Source organism: Hemibagrus wyckioides, linkage group LG17 (genome assembly GCF_019097595.1).
Source record: "Hemibagrus wyckioides isolate EC202008001 linkage group LG17, SWU_Hwy_1.0, whole genome shotgun sequence".
In the NCBI taxonomy this organism is placed as follows: Eukaryota; Metazoa; Chordata; class Actinopteri; order Siluriformes; family Bagridae; genus Hemibagrus; species Hemibagrus wyckioides.
In genome coordinates, this window is record NC_080726.1 from 12445959 (window position 1) to 12454190 (window position 8232).

Below are 8232 nucleotides of genomic sequence, written 5' to 3' on the forward strand. Positions count from 1 at the left end.
GTTAAGAGTTGTTGCATATGTGTTCATTCAAAGTAAACCCAATGTTATTGCTCTTGCTTGTTACAGATCTTTCAAATGTTGCATAATGTATTAGTAGAAATGCCTAGTGAGCCAGAAGTAGAACTTCAGCATAAAAAAACTACTGCACATTAAATTCACAAGACCAACAACACCCTTCATATACACTTCCTGTCAGAACTTCTATGAATAAAAATATTCCTCTGTCATACCGATGATTATCATGTACCCTCTTTTGCTTACTGATAAGTAATTAAAGCTTGATGCTTAACCCTGTCTCTATATAGACCCTGTGTTCCCTTGTGGTTTTAATTCATTCATCTTAATCACCAGGGGCAGTGAGACAAAAACTTGAATACCTATCTGTGTGTAACACCAAACTGCTTGAAAGAACTGTGATCTAGGCTAGACGTCTAGATTTGATGGAAGAATCTACTGAGGAAGGTACTGAAGCTTGAAGTGGATAACTCCCTATACAATTCACCAAGCAAAATAAATTATACAGTTTAATTATTTGAACCCACAAAAAATGCATACTTTTCTCATAGGTATAAATGAGATGAAATATATAACAAATGATAAAAAAAAATCATTATAAACCCAAACCACATTTACACACAGTTCCCTGTAATGACAATTTTAAAACACTAAGTGGTAACACTTATTTGTAATACATTAACTCCAATGATGCTAACTGAAGGTTCCAGAACCCCTTGAGTGACTCACCATATTGAATCTTTTGTGATGCACTTGCACAAATTTTGCAAAAAAAAACAAGAAAGCAGTGTATAACAATTAGCCTTAAGAAAAAAAAAATTAATAGTACCATAAACTTGATAACTCTTTCTAACTTATTATTTGTTATTTCTCATAAATTAACAAAGAATCATAGTAATACAGTCTTATCAGTCAGTTTTAACACATGAATAAAATTATGTGATGACTGCTGAATCATAGCTTCATTTAACTAGCACCATTTCATAGATATAATTAGACTCATAATTATAGATTCAAATAATAACACTTAAATACACCCTCCCCAAATTGACATAAGTATCAGCTTAACACAACTAAATCCTTATTTTTTACTGAAATGTATGTACACACTGAAACTGAACAGGCAAAATCGGCTGAGTTGAATATGATGTGGTCTTCTGCTGTTGTGGCCCATTCACCTCAAGGTTTGATGATTTGTGTTTTATAAATTTAATTATTCTGATTATCCCCAAATAAAGATCAGCTGACTGCTGAAGCTATGGTCTGCAAATAGTTTACAAAGCATGTAGGGGCTTCCACCAGGCCCGGACTGGCCATCGGGAGCACCGGGAGGATGCAATGTTACGGTTCGATTTACGTCCTCTCCGCACCTCCACCAAAGCAGTTAAAGAGACATGCGAGGACGGAGAGAAAGCGGCCAGGTGGAGCAGAAGGGAAAAGGGCACCGAAAAAGAAAGCACTTCAAGAAGATTCAGCGAAATGTTGCAAACTAGAAAATAGCTTATTAGCGGTGGTGCCCCTACTATCATCATTTAAAATACTATATGCTAAAAGACATTAATACTATTTATTGTAAAGTTACATGTGTATTTGTGCAGACAAATATTCACATTCTTTTATATAGGTAGGAAGGGAGCAGGGAGACAAGAGCTATAGTGCAAATAGGAACAAATAAAATAAAATGTTATAAAAATGCAAAACATTTTTTTTAAATATGTTTTCAAAATGTAATCATTATTGTACTAATTTTGAAGTTTTAGAAAATTATGTCTGCCAGTTTGTAAGGTTTAAAACTTAAAATAAAGGTGGAGACAGTCAACCTAGCACTAGCTCTGGTGCAGTGATCACACATCAGATTCAGCCTGGGAGTGAGACAGGTAGAAGGAAAATAAGAAAAAAAATATTTGTTTTAACATGTTTGATGAAATTTATTGTTTTGCTAAATTTGGTGTATCATTTTAAGATTAATAAATAAGTAAGTACATAAATACATACATACATATGTACATATTTATTTAGATTATGATCTAATTAAAATGAGGTGGTTGTCTTGCACCAAGGTGGAGACAGTTCTATTTGTAAAGCAAAAGAAGTGACAGGTACAAGAAAAATACACACAATCTTCATATATATACATATATATATATATATATATATATATATACATATATATACACGGTAATACCTTGACTTACGAGTTTAATTCGTTCTGTGACTGAGCTCATAACTCAATTTTATATCAAATTAAATTTCTCCATTAAAATGAATTGAAATGCTATTAATCCATTCCAGCCCCCCAAAAACCACACCAATTTTTTTTGTTACGTGTTTTTAAATAAGAAAAATGTACTTTATAAATAACAAATAATGTATAAAAAAAATAATAATACATAATATAAGAGAATGTAAAGAAATAAACTGGTTTTATTAAGTGTATTTATGTTGAAGATCAGACGAAGATGCTGGCAGAGGTGGAGGAAATTGGCGGAGGAGGGTGGCGGAGTTTTTCATTTCGTGCTCTATCGCTTAACTTAACTTACTCGCTACACACTTAATGCTACAATTAATTGCTAAATTTAACTTACACACTATGCTACACTTTATCGCTAAACTTAATTGCTACTTTTTTTTTTTTTTTAACTTCACTTAATCATCTTCTTCACTGACTTTTGCCTTTTTCGCCACACTTTCCTCACTTTCACTTGCAGGGCGTTTCAATAAAAACCTGTCCAAGGAGGTTTATTTCTTCCTCCCTTTCAAAATGTTTGGAAAATGAGTGAGGAAGTGTCATTACACAGCTCCAACGCACGACCTAGAGAGATAACCACGTGAACTGAATGCTCGCTGGCCTACCTAGTGGTGGGTGTGGTAAGCTCGTTCGCTCGTAACGGCTCGTATCTCGGAAAACTCGTAAGTTGATTCACTCATAAGTCAAGGTTTCACTGTATATATATATATATATGTATATATATACATATATATATATATATATACATAAATATATATATATATATACATACATATATATATATATATATATATATATATATATATATATATATATATATATATATACAGTATATATATATATATATATATATATATATATATATAAAAGAATGATTGGGACAATTTTTGCAATTGAGATGACTGGTTTAAGTTTCTAGTAACACTCTTCTATACACAGTGTATGAGGCAGATGATCCTGGTGGAAGGTAGAGGAAGAAAGATATTAGGGAAATTGAGGAGAAGGAAAAAGGAAGTGAAGGTACCGTTAAAGAGAAAGCCTTTAATTATTTTGCACGGCAAGGATTTAGATCTCTTTTTTCACTACCATCCACAGCAAAGCCTAAAACAAGCCCTTCCTAACATCTTCTTCAGCAAAGACACAATAAATAGGAAATGGTTGACATACTGTGAAGAATCACACTCTTTATACTGTTCTATTTGTCTGCCATTTGCCAAACCCTCAACCAGTGATAGTTCATTCATCAAAGGTGGAATGAGCACATGGAAACATGTTCATCAAAGAATTGCTGAGCATGAAGGGAGTAAAATCCACAGAGAGAGTGCAGAGGCCTATTTTCTCAGGGCAAACAAGGGAGATATTGGTAGTCTACTGACAGAAAAACAGGTGTCAGCACAACAAGATAAAGTAAGGAAGAAGCGACAGGTCATGGAACGTGTGATTAATGTCATCAAGGTCATTGGTAAGCAGGGCCTTAGTTATCGTGGTGATAAACACGAGAGTGCTTATTCCTTAGAAGACTTGACTTTATATCATGGAAATTTTTTAGAATTAATACTGCTGCTCAGCAAGTATGATGCCTTTCTGCAAGCACATGTCAGTGAATGCACTGAAAAGAGTAAAAAAATGCATGAAAGTGGACATAAAGGAAGAGGTTCCCTTTTCACTTTGCTGTCCAAGACAACAGCAAACAAAGTCATCAGTGTTATCAGTCTCTTAATCCAACAAAGAATTGCTGAAGAAGTTAAGATAGCTGGAATGTATTTATTACAAATGGATACAACACAAGATTTGACTGCTAAGAATAAATGTGCTGTTGTACTAATATATGTGACCGATGTCATCAATGAGAAACTAATTGTCTTCTGGAGAAAATCTTGTTGTTTTGCTGAAGAAAATTTTGGAAAAAGTTGGCATTGATTAAGAAATGCATTGGCAACTCAACAGATGGGGCTCAACAAGGGATTTTCTACACTTCTCACACAAGAGGCACCAGCACAAGTCCATGTTTGGTGTTATTCACATATACTTAATCTTGTGTTGGCAGACACACCTGGAATTGTAGTGTCAAGTGCATCACTTTTCTCCCTGCTAAATGACAAGAATTCAGAATCAAAGTCCATAATGTCATCATGGACACTGTCCAAAATAGTATCTACCACCGATACACAGCAAGTGCAGCTCTGTGTTCAGATTTTGCCTGCATGGATCCTAAAAATTTTGCTGAAATACAAAAAAAGGGCTCCCAAAATCAGCTCTAGTGGAGCTTAGCAAATTTTTTGATCAATTTTGATTATTGTGCCAGAGTGGAGACATTGCAGGCAGAGCTGACAAACTTTGCAACACACTGGAATAGGCTAAACTTTGGACAGCTATAGTGTAAAGACAGTGAAGGAGCTTTCAGGAGAAGACGCCAGCCTTTCAAGTGCTGATGAGGGCTTGGAGTTGGTGAGCAGAGTTTGTTCAACTTGCAAAAACTGTGCAATCTGTTGCCATATCCTGCTGTCTAAATACAACCTTCTCACTGATGCCTATCATGTCATTGGACTGGGCTACAAATTTTTGTTGACATTGTCTGTGACAAGTAGCCTGTGAAAGAAGCTTCTCCACATTGAAGCTTGTGAAGAACAGACTTAGGACCTCAATTAATCAGGAGCACCTTGAGGCTTTCATGTTAATGTCTACTGAGAGGAAGATACTTGTTGGATTTGACACTGACAACATCACTGATAAAGTTGCTGAGAGCAGCGAAGTCTTGCACAATCTGCTGACCTTCTAAGCTGAAAGTTTTGTTTAATCTCTCTTCTGCAGTTAGAGTACATTTATGAATGAGAAGTAGAGAGGAAATAGCAGCTTTGGGCTTCTGGCATAAATGTTTGGTATAATGCTCTGTGCAGACTCATGTAATCTGATATAAGATCTGCTTTACTTCAAGGTTAATTGTAAATGTTTTATTATGATGGTCATGCCATGTAATAAATTTAATTTAGAGGGAAAAAATAAATTTTATTTTCTAAATTTATTTGGGTGCATAGGATGGCCTGGGTGGGTGTGGGATTTCCAAGCCTGAAATTGTGTCCCAGTCCAGCCCTGGCTTCCACTGTAAAAATGTATTGATTAGTAGAGGAGTAAAAAAGTTCCACAAACTTCCAAAACATCTGATGTACCATGGATAATAAGGAGTCATACAAATCATACAGAAGTGGAGAAAACTGTGCATCACAGTGAGATTACCACGAACAGGGCATCTGTAACTGAGGGTAGAAAAGTTTTGACATGATTCTAAAACACAATTATTAGACAATATCATGAATAGGGAGAAAGAGGGTATAATTAATAACGTTATAATAAAATAATCTATTTTTCGTACTAAATACAGGATATTCCCTATAATGTACATATTTCAAATACATACCTTGCATTTTATCAACCTAATGTAATGTAGAACAGACAAACTATTTTCAGGAGACACATTTTCAATTTTCTAGAAACCTATTAAGGAGAGAAATATAAAGACAATCGGCAAAAGCATCATATGCATGTATATAATATATATACATATATATATATATATATATATATATATATATATATATATATATATATATATATATATATATATATATATACAGTGAGGGAAAAAAGCATTTGATCCCTTTCTTTAGCAGGGGGACCTTGCAGGCGCTACAGGATTTCAGTCTTTCACTGCGTAGTGTGTTACCAATTGTTTTCTTGGTGACTATGGTCCCAGCTGCCTTGAGATCATTGACAAAATCTTCCAGTGTAATTCTGGGCTGATTCCTCACCGTTCTCATGATCATTGAAACTCCATGAGGTGAGATCTTGCATGGAGCCCCAGACCGAGGAAGATTGACAGTCCTTTTGTGTTTCTTCCATTTGGGAATAATCGCACCAACTGTTGTCACCTTCTCACCAAGCTGCTTGGCGATGGTCTTGTAGCTCATTCCAGCCTTGTGTAGGTCTACAATCTTGTCCCTGACATCCATGGACAGCTCTTTGATCTTGGCCATGATGGAGAGTTTGGAATCTGATTGATTGCTTCCTTCTGTGGACAGGTGTCTTTCATACAGTTAACAAGCTGAGATTAAGAGCACTCCCCGAGAGTGCTCCTACTGTAATCTCAGCTCCTTACCTGTATAAAAGACACCTGGGAGCCAGAAATCTTTCTGATTGATAGGGGATCAAATACTTATTTCACTCATTAAAATGCAAATCAATGTATAACTTTTCTGAAATGCGTTTTTCTGGATTTTTTTGTTGTTATTCTGCCTCTCACTGTTCAAATACACCTCCCATTAAAATTACAGACTGATCATTTCATTGTCAGTGGGCAAACGTACAAAATCAGCAGGGGATCAAATACTTTTTTCCCTCACTGTATATATGCAAAAACCATTATGTTTACTGAAGCTTAACTGAAACTTTTTCTTAAATCTTTGTGAAATTGTACTACATTATCAAAATTAATATCCTCATGCCAAGCTATAAATTATATTGTTATGTAGACCAAATTATCATTATTGTCTTGCAGATTGAAACAGTGTTTAATTAATATATTACATACAAATTTACGTTAAGCTGCATTGTAACAATGTCCATTATTAGAAGCACTATATAAATAAAATTGAATTGAATTTCTGTCAAATTGTAGTACAGGGGATTAGCTTGGCTCCCACAGAATCTAACAACTGCTCATCTCATCTCTCTTAAAATCACTCTGTTGGGATTTAATATGGCCATGACATCAATGATTGCATACAAAATTTAAATTTTGTTAGAGACTGTAAAGATCTATTGTGTTCTACAGGACTTAGTTCCATAAACAATTGTAAAATATACTGTTATGTTTTATTGTCATATTAATATATTAAATTTTTAACTGTATATTTACTATTGCTAATACATTTAAATTACAGTATTTGTGCTCAGAATTCATCCCATGCACATGGTGTGACATTTAATCATTTCAGACAAGTTATTTAAGAAAATAGATAAAAAGCACACCAAAACAAAGCTTTTTATAATCCCATCCTACTTCAGTATATTACTGAGGTAAGACGTTCATATTTTTCAGCAATTTAAAAAACTGTTTTCTTATTTCAGTTGTTCTTACTCCATAAATAATTGGATTGAAACAGCTTGGGAATAGTATATACATAGTACTCAGAAAGACACAAATATTAGGATGAAAATTATTTCTTATTCTGTATGATAAAAACACAATTAAGGCAAGTTTAAGGGAGTTTCTTGATTTCATTAAAGAAGCAAAGATTATTATATATGATATAGTAACAAAAACAAACTCTCCTGTTGATATAAGAAAAATAGATACAAGGCCAATTAAGTTGTTGATAGAAGTATCTCCACATGCCAACTGAATCAATCCTATATGCTCACAAAAACAGTGATCTGTCTCATTTATTGAATGATTTCTCATAGAAATTCAATTTTCCAGCCAAAGAAATCATTACAATACTTAACAGATTCCTGGTAAGTGGCACAATAATAAACTTCAGAAAGCTCTGTAGTTCCATGTATTTGTGATAATAAAGTGGTCTGCATATAGCAAAGAACCGATCTAGAGCCATCCACACCAGAGTAGTAGACTGGAATCCACCGATAATCTGAAGGAAAAAGATTTGTATTAAACAGTTCACTAGAGAAATTTCATTCCACTCAAATAATAAGTTGAGCAACAAACTTGGAACAAATAATATTGGCCAACACAAGTCAACAACATTCATAAACCCTATTAAAACATACACTGGAGAATGTAAACTCTTCTGAGATATGATTAAATAAGTTATAATAGAGTTTGATATAGTGGACAATAAAAACATGTAGAAATATGGTATGGATAATATGGGTCTCCATCCTCCCAAGGCCAGAAAGCCATTTAGCTTAAAAATTGTGTATGAAGTATTTTGTGGTCGGAAATCTTGCATGCT

At 34.2% G+C, this 8232-nt stretch overlaps 1 pseudogene; it reads right to left on the reverse strand.

Annotated features, from left to right (window-relative positions):
- Positions 1-7328: 7328 nt before the first annotated feature.
- Positions 7329-8232, reverse strand: LOC131368375 (olfactory receptor 52K1-like; annotated as a pseudogene).